Source organism: Eschrichtius robustus, chromosome 5 (genome assembly GCF_028021215.1).
Source record: "Eschrichtius robustus isolate mEscRob2 chromosome 5, mEscRob2.pri, whole genome shotgun sequence".
Classification (NCBI taxonomy): Eukaryota; Metazoa; Chordata; class Mammalia; order Artiodactyla; family Eschrichtiidae; genus Eschrichtius; species Eschrichtius robustus.
The window spans coordinates 75,327,233-75,340,142 of NC_090828.1; the positions used below are offsets into that span (position 1 = coordinate 75,327,233).

Below are 12,910 nucleotides of genomic sequence, written 5' to 3' on the forward strand. Positions count from 1 at the left end.
AAGATACAATCATTGGTAAATATGGGAATGGGCAAGGTTTTCTTACTCCACTCACGTCTGTATCCCCAAACTCAATCACTAAGTAGTCAATTCGGGTTCTCCAACGTTTAAAGATGATGAAGCAGCTTCCAAAAATCAAGCAGGCTTTTAGATTTTGTTAGACATCAGATTGTATTTTTGAGGGCCTGGTGTTTTGCATCAGACTCAGAGTCACTCACCAGTCACTCATTATGACAGTACCTTGAACTCAATCTATAGAAACAATTTTAAAAGATATCTGGCCTGATAAAAAAGAATGAAATATTGTCATTTGCAGCAACATGGAATATCATACTAAGTGAAGACAGTGAAAGACTAATATTGTATTATATCACTTATATGTGGAATCTAAAAAATAGTACAAATGAGTTTATTTACAAAACAGAAACAGACTCATAGAATAGAAAACAAACTTATGGTAACCAAAGGGGAAAGGGGGGGGGGAGGGATAAATTAGGAGTATAGGATTAACAAATAAACACTACTATGTATAAAATATATAATCAACAAGGATTTACTATATAGCACAGGGAACTATATTCAGTATCTTGTAATAACCTCTAATGGAAAAGAATCTGAAAAATATATATATATATGTATGTATACTGACTCACTTTGCTGTATACCTAAACCTAATACAATATTGTAAATCAGCTATACTTCAAAAAAAAAAAAAATTCCTGGATTGAAGTTCACTGCAAATACTAAGTAAACTCTCTACCTAGAGATGGTCTCTTGGATGTTCATTTTTAATGACTCTTGAACAACCCCCATTTCTTTTTTTATTTTTTAATTAATTAATTAATTAATTAATTTTATTTTTGGCTGCATTGGGTCTTCGTTGCTGCACGCAGGCTTTCTCTAGTTGCGGCAAGCGGGGGCTACTCTTCGTTGCAGTGCGCGGGCTTCTCATTGCGGTGGCTTCTCTTGTTGCAGAGCATGGGCTCTAGGGGCACGGGCTTCAGTAGCTGTAGCACGCGGGCTTCAGTAGTTGTGGCTCGCGGGCTCTACAGCGCAGGCTCGGTAGTTGTGGCACACGGGCTTAGCTGCTCCGCAGCATGTGGGATCTTCCCGGACCAGGCCTTGTGCCCATGTCCCCTGCATTGGCAGGCAGATTCTTAACCACTGTGCCACCAGGGAAATCCCACAACCCCCATTTCTAAAAGATATTTTTAAAACTCCAGCCCACTAATTATGCCCTACAGAATTGGACCAAACATTATTGATGCTGCTGTTTTTTTTGTTGATATTATTAAAACAGATTCTCGAAATGTTTAAATTATTCCCTGATAATAAAACAAGTAGCATTTTATAGGGAGATATTAACTCTTTAGGACCCCAGAGTGTAATTTATTGTTCTTTGCTAGTAATCTAAAGGTATCTAATGTGCTTCTTAACAGTAAATTGGGCCCTGGGATACTGGTTTATTGCTTAAAACTTGTAAGGTTTCTGTTTTACTAATGACAAAAGAAATGGGACTGTCTTTTAAGAGCATACTTCATTTGATCTTACTGAAGAAAACCACAAAAAATGGTTTGATTCAATTAAAGTACATTAGTGTGAAAACCTTTTTCCTTTATTTAAGCCATCTCTTCCTTATAGGAAATATATATTGTAATCAAAGACATTTCATGGTGGATTAAATAAAATTTGATATTCATTTAGCAATTATTATATGCAGAGTCTTGGGGAAACAAAGTCTTACATATTCTTGGTTTACTTAGGCTTATTTATATAGAACCTATATTTGAGACCAAGAAAAATCAACAAGGTAGAAAGAATATTTGAATATATATTGATATAAATTATGTAAATAATAATAGCAGTTCCCAATTACTGAACCTTTACTATTTCTCAGCATTATAGCAATAATTTTACATGCATTCATTTATTTACTTCTCACTACAACCTTATAGGGTGGGTAATGGTATCCCATCTTAAAGATAAGTAAATTGTGACCACCAGCTAGTAAGTGTCAGAGCTGAGTTTCAAAACTAGATCCATTTGACTGCAAAGCCCTTGATCTTAATCTGTATCTCATTTTGCTTCCGAAACACACATTTTAAGCTGGGTAGAATCAATAAGTAAAAGCCTGTTATTGTTGGATATGGATTTTTGCCACTTTTGACAGACAGAAAGATATGACATTTCTACTGCTGGCAATAGGTCTTCAAGAGTTCCTCTTAAAAATGCAAATCTGTACTATTAGAAGAATAACATATTAAAAAAATAAACATTTTTAAGCTCTTAACACGTGTGTCCTTGCAAAATCATAAAGGAATGGGACAAGGGCAGGTAAGTTTTGATAAGGTTAACGAGTGATAGGTATGGAGTAAGGGAGGAGCAACCCCAAGAAGGGGTAGGGAGCACTCCCTCCAGGAAATAGGCAGCATGAAAGAACCGGGTATGTATGGTAGGACTCCTAACAAGGGAAAAGATGAGACAACATCAAAGACAAGATTTTATAGCTCCATAATTTGCACAAGGCCAATATTGCTGCTTCTATTTAAAAAGTCAACGGTATGCCATTAGCAAGTATGATAAAATTGATTTGTATGAATTCAAAAACTATAGTAGCGGCTCTAAGCAATGACTGAGTTATAATCGCTACTGTCAAAGAGCTTATAATCAAAGAAGCATTTTTTCCCTCTTTCACACCTATTTGCTCCACCATTCTTTACATAATGTCAGATTTTACCCATGATCTCTTGCAACATGATTCTGAATTAGCCTTATACCCAGAACAGGGATGCTAAGAGAATTGATTGCTAATTAGTTCTGCTGCTCCTTCTCATTGCAGTTACATTCTTAAGTTAGTATACTCGTCGATATATGACTCATTCGCAAAACTTAACTGCAATTTTAGTTAAATACTTAGTTACCATCATTGTAATGCTAATAATTATAAGGATGATGATGATGACAATAATAATAAACTGAAGTGGTTTTAGGGTTAGAAATGTGAGTCTAAAAATGCTATCTTCATGATCTGTGTTTATCCTACATCAATAATTTTGCATCAAATTTGCTCAATTTACAAATCAAAAATAGATTTTTCTGTCAGCAAAGACTAGTCTTGTATCTGAAAATCAAGCACAGCTTGTACATCATCATTAACCATAAAGGCTCTGAAATCAGAACTTAGCTGCCAATTTTGTTGATGAGGCATGAGACGAAATCGAGTACAGCTGGCTCTTCTGTCCTATGCTAGCTCTGCAGTACTGACATTAGTGAAAAATCTGTTTGTTTTTTGTTTCAGGAAATTAAATAGCTATGACTAAAATGCAGCAGAGGGAACAGATATATCTGGGTAATAAACAGGTTCTATTTTTACTTTTATTTTTTCCCTTGAAAATTCACTTCGATTATCGCAACACTAATTTGACCAACTGCAATGACCTCAAAGAAAACATGTGAAACTTAAAAAAAAAAAACCTAGAGGAACCCTTTTTTTTTGATAAATGGGGACCAAATGTCACAAATCATTTATAATTTAAAATCCGCTGAGTAAATATAATTTTCTCAATGATTATTCCTCCTAATAGAGTGTCTATAGGAAGAGTACACCTTTAAAAAAATAGATTTATTTGCTGACATGTCAACTGCCTTTTCAGAATAGGCACTTCATATGATTTAGGCCCAACTTTAGTACCTTAGTGGTGGAGAAATAAACCAATTTCTAAATATTTCCTTAAAATGAGGAAATGAGAGAATTTTCAATAAGGCAATATTAAGTTAATGGCATAAAACTAAGTTCTAGATCCCTAAATTTATTGGAAGTTGTTGAATCAAGGAGATCCTCCAGGCAAGCATTAAATATGCTGTGCCAGCGTGGGGTTGAAGTAAGGACTGAACACACACACGTTAACTGCCGCTACTTCAGGAAATCCTGTGAAAGAAATCTTAAGGACATGTTTTTTAAGACACACACCCACAAAAAAAAAAAAAGATGGAGGAAGATAGGCGATAACAGCAACATACTTTTGAAAATTGGAAAATAAGTGAATGAAACCTGAGAGACTTAGCAGACCTCAGAGAGGGGAAACTAAGCTAGTAATGGGGAAAGCTGAGAAACATCTCCATTAATACAACAGAATTTTCCAAAGGTTCAGGAAATAATAGCCCAGGTACTTCCAAAACTGAAAGTGAAGGAGGGAAGGTCGGTGCTACAGGAGTATTCGGTGAAAGCTGACTGAGAAGCAATCATCCTCTTTGATCTCCTTCCCAGCCCAGTGCCAGTGGGAGACTAACTCTCCTTACCTTGGAATAAGGCCCTGTGGTTATTCTGGACTAATAAAGGCCAGGCACAGTTGAAGACTTGAATATTCTATTGAAAACACCACCTCAAGCACCTTCCCCACTCAGCTCCCAGGACGCTGGCAGCCAAATCTTGACCCTCCACGAAGGAGACAGGTGGACTTTTCTCTAGTACCTGGCCATGCCACCTAGGAAGACCTAAAAGTATTGCTAACGAGGATGCCCAACAAACAGGCTTCCCAGATCACCTTGCAGTAAAGCTCAAGATCAGTGAGTTCCATGTGCATGTATGCATTCAGAGCTCCCAATCAGCTTTTAGTTTTTCATTCTTAATCAAAAGCAGAAAATCAAGGATTATAAGACATCTGAGAAAACCTCTAATATGGAGGAGCTGGGGGCTTGGGGAAGGAAGGAATAGGAGTTGTTATTAAATGGATACATATTTTTAGTTTAGGAAGATGAAAAAGTTCTGGAGGTGGATGGTGGCGATGGCTGCACAACCATGTAAACGTACTTAATGCCACTGCACTGTACATCTAAAATTGGTTAAAACAGTAAGTTCATGTTATATATATTTTGCCACCATAAAAATAAATAGAAAAATAAAATGTATAAGAATGTCAGTTGGAAAATAAGGTGAGGAATTTTCTCAAAAAAAAAAGCAGAAACGAAATAAAAACAAGTAGAAAGGCGATAGGAAATTGATGGACCAGTCCAGGAGGTCTAATATATAATATATAATGAATATATCTTCAGAAATGGAGATAAAAGAAAGCATACAAGAGGAAATCATTAGTGAAATAATTCAAGAAAATTCTCCATAACTGTAAGACATTAATTTCCAAAATGAAAGGCCTATTCAGTGCTCAATATAACAGGTGAAAATAAAATCACATCAGGGCATATCAGTGGAAAATTTTAGAACAATGAGGACAAAGAGAAGATCACCAAAGTTTCCAGAGAGGAAAAAATTGGGTCAGAAACCACAATGGCACCGTATTTCTTAACAGTAAGACCGGAGCAATGCCTTTAAAGGTCTGAAGAAAAGTATTTCCCACCTAAAACTGTATTATCAGCCGAACTGTTAATTAGATTAAAGAATTAAAGAGATTTTCAGAAATGTAGGATCTTTAAAAATTTACCTCCTAGACACTCTTGTTCTGGAGCTATTGGAAGATATATTCTGAGAGAAAGAGAATGTGTGTTGGCGGGGAGGAGGAGTTGGGGGGAACACTAAGAAAAAGAGGATTACATGTGCCAGAGGGAACAGGGACTCCAAAACAAGAGAAAGTGGAAGAGAAGCCCTAGATAAAGAGGACAGGATTACAGGCTAACTGTGGTTCACCGTGCATACAGGCCAAACTCCATACTGGACCTCCTTAGACAATTTTTGGTGAGGACAGGGCAAGGCTCTTTATCCATAGCCTTCCTTCCCTCCACACAGAACAGCTGTGCATAGAGAAAAGTGGTAGAACTACTTTAAATCATAATGGTATATGAGGCAATAAAAGAGTATATTCCTGACTTAAATTGTTACACTGAATGCTGTCAGCCGTATTTGCAAGACCCTTCTGATCCCTGCAGACTACAATGCAGAAGAAAATACAAATCTGCCTAAATACATTAAATTCTCTCATATGGACATTCTCCTGCATAGGCGTCTGTATGTGTGTGTGCTTGGTGTGTGTGTAAAATCTCTGAAGGGATATACAAGAAGTTGATGACATATTTGCTTCTGGGGAAAAAAAGTGGGGGGCTGGGCAAAGGGGGATGAAGAAAGCTTACTTTTCAAGATTTATCCTTTTGTTCCTTTTGAATTTTTATCACAATTCAAAAATGAATAAATTACATTCTTTAAAAAAGTATAGTTTCAAGCAAGAAATTCAATTTCTAGGAGTTTATACTAAAGAAGTATCTATCCTTAAACCAAATGATGTAGGTGCAGGGATACCTTTGTGTTAGCAAAACTTTGGAAACAACTTAAATATTCATTCACTTGGTACTGATGAAATAAACTATGTATATCCCTGCAAGGGAACAGTATGCAACCAGAAAACATAATTTAAAAGCCCTTTATGTACTGATACAAAACTATCTCCGAAATAAGTGGTTAAGGAAAAATAGACAAGATACATACTTAAAAATGGGTGTGAGCTCACATTTGCCTGTATACATGTAGACTATCTCTGGGAGAAAATACAAACATTTTATAACATTAGTTTAGCCTGAACTGCATGGCAGGGGAACAGGGATATGACAGAAATTATTCTCTGTACATAATTTTGTACCTTTTGAACTTTGAGCCATTTTAATATGTTACCTTTGAAAACCAAATTGAATTACAATTTTGAAAATGTGGGGCATTTTTAAATAGCCTAGATTATGTTCATCTCGATTCTTTCTTTTTTCTCTCTTGCAAAGCCAGTATGAGATCTTCCATCTAATGATAACACTCTGGTTGTAGCTCTGCAATGCTTAAGAAATAAAATCTGTTACTCCTGCTGGGATCAGAACAGTTGTCAGCATATGTGGGCAGCAGTGGGTGAAGAGCTTTTGGATTTAAGGCATATAAACGAAATACCAAAGTTGAATGTATTATAACAACATTGTTGATATAGGAGAAATCTTACACTAGTGTCACTTATGAAGACATCAGTGATGTACTTCTCTATGATACAGATGAGGACAAGACTCTATATATCAGCTTCATGCTATCCATTCAATCAAGATAGACCAAAGATATGAAAAGAGAGGGATAATGGGAGCTCCAGACTGGATTTCAAAGCTATGTCTGGGTCCCTTTTCAATAGCATGACTTACTGGGATAGAGGAGCATATTTTCTGTTTCCTCCTTTCTCTTCTACATATTTATAAACCATCACGCATATTAGAAATGTGGGTATGAACTTAACTCTATAGAAGACTTTTGAAAATGCTAAGAATAACTAACTTTCAGGAAATTAAGTGAGCTTTGTGTGTAAAAAAGCCCCCGATGTAATGTGATAAAGATAAGGTGCAGTGGTAAAGATCCTTGCCCAAGAATTGGTCCATTTGTATCCAGTGGTTTAGAGACCCCACCATGCTCTCTATCATATCTCATATTACTCTCTCTGGATTCATCTAGGATCAGAAATATTTGATGAGATTATGGAATTATTAAAAAAGCATATCCCACAAGCCTTTGACTATATGAACATTTAATTTCCCAAACAAAACTGACAGATTTTCCAGGACATCACTGCTTCTACTGTGTTGCCATCTGTCTCAATACTGAAAACTTGAGTAATCTTTAAGTGGGTAAATCTTTAAATGGAATCCTCTTAGCATGACAAATGACTTTAATGGCACCTCTTAATGACTTTAGTGGCACCTCTACTAGCTTTGAATACCTACGTCTTCAAATGAAAGGTGCAACTTCCGATAGAAAACCCAAGGACAGTAAACAAGCAGAAAGAAGGTTTTTACAGGAGGTTTTGGCCAAGCACTGGGGAAGGTCAAGGGCCAGCACTCTTTAGAAACACAACCATGGCAGTTGTGTGGAGTAGGACCAGGCCAGGGCAAGGAAGCGACTGGTGACAGGAGACGACATAGTCAGCTGTTGCCAAAATCCAAGTAAAAAGTGACGAAAGGTGAAAGAAGAGCAAGGAAATAGATTTTGAGGGGAAGGGAGTGGGGGGACACAGTGTTTAGAGTTAAAATGGGCAGGAAGCTCTGACACCTCTGGCAAAGAAAGTTTTTGCCCCGCTCTCCTGAGCTATCTGCTCATCCAAAGCTCTTTCAGGGCCTTGCTCTCCTCCATGAGCCCTCAGAGGCCACCACTCACTTCCCTGCTGCTTGTCAGAAGCAGGGACCACAACCCTGGTCTCAGGGAGGTGCCATGTGCAGAAGGTTATACTTCCCGATGCTGTTCTTCTTTTCCTTGATTGTCCCATACACCCACCACTCAAGTCTGTGCAGGTGTTAATAACGACTGAAGGTTAGAAACAAATGAAGGAAATCACAACATAGAGGACAGATTACAAACTGTTCACTAAATAAAACTTCCCAGCCGGTCAAAGGAAAAGAGCAACAAAAAAACTTACTACTTACACAGAGATCCCCTTACGAGCATATCCCGAACTCCTAGCCTTTCTTCCTTGTCTCAAGTCCCCCGTCTCAAGGTCTACTGTTATTGACTCTCCCCTTAGAAAACACCTCTCTTCATATCTCTACAGTACATACTTTTACCACCTTACGCCCTACTCGTGGCATTTAATCTCATGGAGGGTCCAGCCCCTTTCCCAACCAGTGCAACCACAGGATATTATTACTATTTGTAGCAACACCCTTCCCAAAGCCTGAATTAGGCAGTGTGAAATAATACTACAGAGGGTCTCTAACACCACAGCCCCTGTGGAATTTGCATTTCAATCTGTACCTATTGGTAGCAGTGGAGATTTGCCACCTCATTCTTCTTGCTCATCCACTGGATTCTACATATCTATGCATATCTCCCAAAGGCAAATAATAATTATCAAAGACAGTTCACATTAAGGAAGAGAAACATTTTCCTAAAAACATGATCTGCACTGAGTCTACCCTAAATGGAGACAACTGGCTACATTTTTATTCAGAGTTATGTTGATTCTCACTTTGTTCATCCTCCTGCTTCTAACCTTGCCCAGATTCCTATAGGTCTGTAAGAAACAGGATGCATTACATAACCTTTTCAAGTGACAGCAACTCCCTTCCTACACAAAGATGTTGAAATCATGGAATTATTAAAGAGTATAGATATAAATGTCGTGTGTGTGTGTGTATAAAGTTGGTGGAGGGTCTTTTTCCAATTATAATTAGCTTGGCTCTTTCAAGCATCTGATTTCATTTGCTATTTGAACTCGTATTTTGGTTCTTGGCTATAATAAAATAGTCTGTGATCACAAATATTGCATAGTTCTGGGGAGCAAACAGACTTGCACAGGAAATAAAATACTTAAAGGAAAAGAAGGTCTTAAATTTGAAAAAGAGAAATTTAAGGTAGCCAAATTAAAAAAAATGAGAATTCTTAAACTTTGTAACATAAGGTTATAATCTGTGCAAGAATAAAATAAAGAATGCTATCATATGATGCGTTCTGATAAAATTTAACCTTTCACTCTCTTAGAATTTATAACTTTGCTATTCCTGTTACTGTGGTAAATATTTTAATTCACAAGGATTAGGTGGACTCTAAGATTCCAGCTATAAAAATGTATGACTCCTTCTGCTTCCACATTCATTTATTTCATGTATTCAATAATTTCCACTATTCACAAATAACTGTAGATAGCCTAATGGCCAGGTCCTAAAAATTCCAAGACAAATTAGAGAGAATTCTTGCCCTCATGGAGCTTGGTTTAATAGGGGAGACAGAGAAATAAACAAAAAATTGCATATGGGTCGCAACAGAAGGATGTACAGAGTGTGACAAGTAAGTGATCAATTTTAGAGTATGTGGGTGGGAGGTATAATAAGCAGGGTAGTGTTGGTGTCAGGCAAAATTTCACAGAAGCTAAAGCCCTTTAACTGGGGATTGAAAGGTAGACAGTATGGGAAGTTCATTCCAGCCTGAGGAAAGAGCTAGTGCAAAGGTACTAATACATGAAGCAACACAGGTAATTTGGGATTAGTCTAACTAATCCTGTTGGTTGACTAGGAGTGGAAACTGAGGCTGAGTGAATCAAGAAATAAAGAGGTGAGAGATGTACAGGGACCAAAAAGGCTGCTGTGTTTCATGTCTCCAGCTTTTACCACTAAACTCTCTGTTGCGGTGGTAGAGGGTTTAATGTCTCTGTGGCAAGAAGAGTCTCACCCTCCCTGAAGGTTTAACCCAAAATGGGCATTCCCATTTGATTTTGACATGCCACTTCCTATATGATAATATGAAATGCTCTCTCCCCCTGCCCAGTAGCAGTAGCATAATAAATTATATCCTAAGTGTATGCATCAGTATTAGTCTTCAGGTAAGTTCTGTACTTACTATGCCCCAGCACTAAGGCCTTGAACACGTAGGTATTAGGGATAAGTGTATCAATTAGGAGCCTTTCCAATGCAAATGACAGAAAATTCAATCCCAATTGACTTTACCTAAAAGAGAACTGATTTACTCACATAACTTGAGAGTCTGATAGGTCTCACTCCAGAAACAGCTTGATCCAGGCTCAAATGTCTTCAACACCCAATTCCCCTCCATCTCTTGGATCCATTTTCTCTGTGTTAGCTGCATTCTCTCGCAGACTCTTGCCTGTGGTGGCAGTTTACATCTTTCCATGCTCAAGCACAGAGAAAAAAAAAAGGGAGAAATCGTTTCTGGTGGCTCCCACACATGTCCTGACCAGTCACTGTGGCTACTTGGGGTGCTGACTGGTCAATGGGAGGAAGAACTAATGTAATCGCTCGTACAGATGAATGAGGTCCAGGTAGTATTTGTGTGATGATTAATCTGCCATGACACACCTGCATGCTAGAACCATGACCTCAGGGGACTCCTTTGTTAAGTCTACCCTGGATTCTGTACTTCAGCAACTCCTCCAGTATCAGCTCCCAGCTCCTTGCTTCTTCCTCAGGAATCATTGAACATGCACTGTTTCTCTCTCCCCTTCTAGGTGCCTGTGGGTATCCTCTTCCGAGATTCAGGAAAACCCTTTTCCCTCTGAAGCTCCTTCAAGATACTTAGTCTGTGTCCTGAAACCCTTTTCCCTGAGAATTCAGGATTCTATAAAACAAAGCCAGAAATACACATAGATTACTTTTGTTTGCCTTTTCTTGGGACAATGAATACCTAGCAGGAGACCTGCTTACAGAGGTGGGAAGGGAGGAGAGAAGCAATAGCAGAAAATACAGGGAGAAAAAAAAGTGCAGACATAATTTGGATTTCAAAATATTATCCCAAGGACTCACAAACATAGCATTTCAAATTGGTAATACAGAAAGTTCCACGTTTTTTTCCTTTTCTTCTCTATTTTCCCTTTCTCTCTCTCTCTCTCTCTCTCTGATATGAGAAAACAGAGAGACCACTGGCAAATAAGCTGGTGAATGAGTACCCCTTATACAGGATGTGTGATGTAATTGTCTTGACAAGTATTATATGCCACTCTTCTTTTTAGGATGGAATTTATATATCAGTCACAGCTAAATATAGCCCTGTTCTGACTAATGAACAGTAAAGCTTATAATATTTTCTGTTTATAGTTTTGAATATTATGACCATGGAAAATTGATTTTTAAAAAATGTGTTGGGTTTCTTTCTGCTTTTTTGAGGACTGAACCCTTTATTAGCACTTCTAAATAGCACATTTGAAAGTAAAGAATTTCTAGCAAGAGAAAATCAAGGAATAATGGAGTTTTCCATGTGTATCATCCAATAATGCCTTTCAGTAGGATGTATAGAGTCAGGCTCCAAACAGAAAAACAGAAACTGCTCTAAGTAGTCAACAGAGGGGGAATTTAATTCGAGGAATTTGTAAAAGCAGGTGACAGAAGGGAGAAGAGAACCCCAAAAGAGAACAGTGATTCTGAATAGGATAAAGCCACTACGATTCTTAAGCGGGAGGAATAAAGGGAAAAGGCAACGTTACTGGAGCCCAGGGTCAAGTCACAGGGCATTTGGCAGCAGCTAGAGCAGGGAGGCTGAGTGAGGAACATCCTGACTTTTCCCATCCTCCAGCTCTCTCCTTTCCTGCTCTTGCTTCCCACTGGTCACACCCAGCTGGCAGCCAGCTCCTAACGGAAGGCAGGGCAACGCTGTTTGCAGGATCAGCTCCCCTGTGATATAGAACAGAAAGGGGGAGAGAAGAGCCAGGAATGGATCAGAGAGCAAACAGGCCTGGGATCCTGAACCCTCACAAAGAATTTTTCTAAATTCACTGTTAACAAATCCTGGTTTGATGTTATAATTTATACAGGAAGAACAAAGCTGTTTATAACGGATCTCATCAAGGAGTTACCAAAGGCTGTACAGCTTGGGGATAAATCATTAAAATCAGGAAAAAAAAATAGAGGGCCAGTTATGTATGTATGTTCATATTTTGAACTGATGTTGGAAGCCCTGTTAATTTTGCTGAATTTAGTCAACCTTCTTTTTAAGAACACTGCCTGCCTTAATTTCTTGGCTTTTTAAATGCAGAAAGCTCCTATCGCTAAAACTTTGGTTGCCCCTTTCTTTTCATTTGAAATACTGAGAATCCATTATCACTTTATCGGTAGCTTTCTGTTTATCTATTTAAAGGTTACTGAATTTGCTAATACTATAACTTCAATGATGTTTTCCAAATGAATTTTCTATCACCAAAACCATACTGCATAGGAAAGGGTAAATGTTTGTGCTCATTTGAGGCCTCGACCTGGCTGGCACAACTCTCTAAACATAGATCAGGATTAAATGAGTAATAAGGCAAGAGTGCACAATAGTTTCTTTAATAAATTCTTCAATACTGTTACCGTAGAGGAGTCTTTTCAAAGGATTTAACTTCAGGTAGACAGAAACTTTGGAAATATTAAGAAATATCCACATTCTAAAACACTCACTGTTTAAAAAATTGTAACAAGTTTTATGGTGTCAAGGAGATCCAAATAAAAGATTTCCATATTTTCAGTC

At 37.8% G+C, this 12,910-nt stretch overlaps 1 protein-coding gene across 1 annotated transcript in view; it reads right to left on the reverse strand.

The window, feature by feature from the left end:
- GPD2 (glycerol-3-phosphate dehydrogenase 2) overlaps positions 1-12,910 on the reverse strand; it is a 200,414-nt gene that overhangs the window by 184,184 nt on the left and 3,320 nt on the right. Inside the window, exon 2 of the mRNA XM_068545088.1 lies at positions 10,426-11,029. The gene's annotated coding sequence lies outside the window, so the exon portion shown is untranslated. The remainder of the gene's footprint in view (positions 1-10,425; positions 11,030-12,910) is intronic.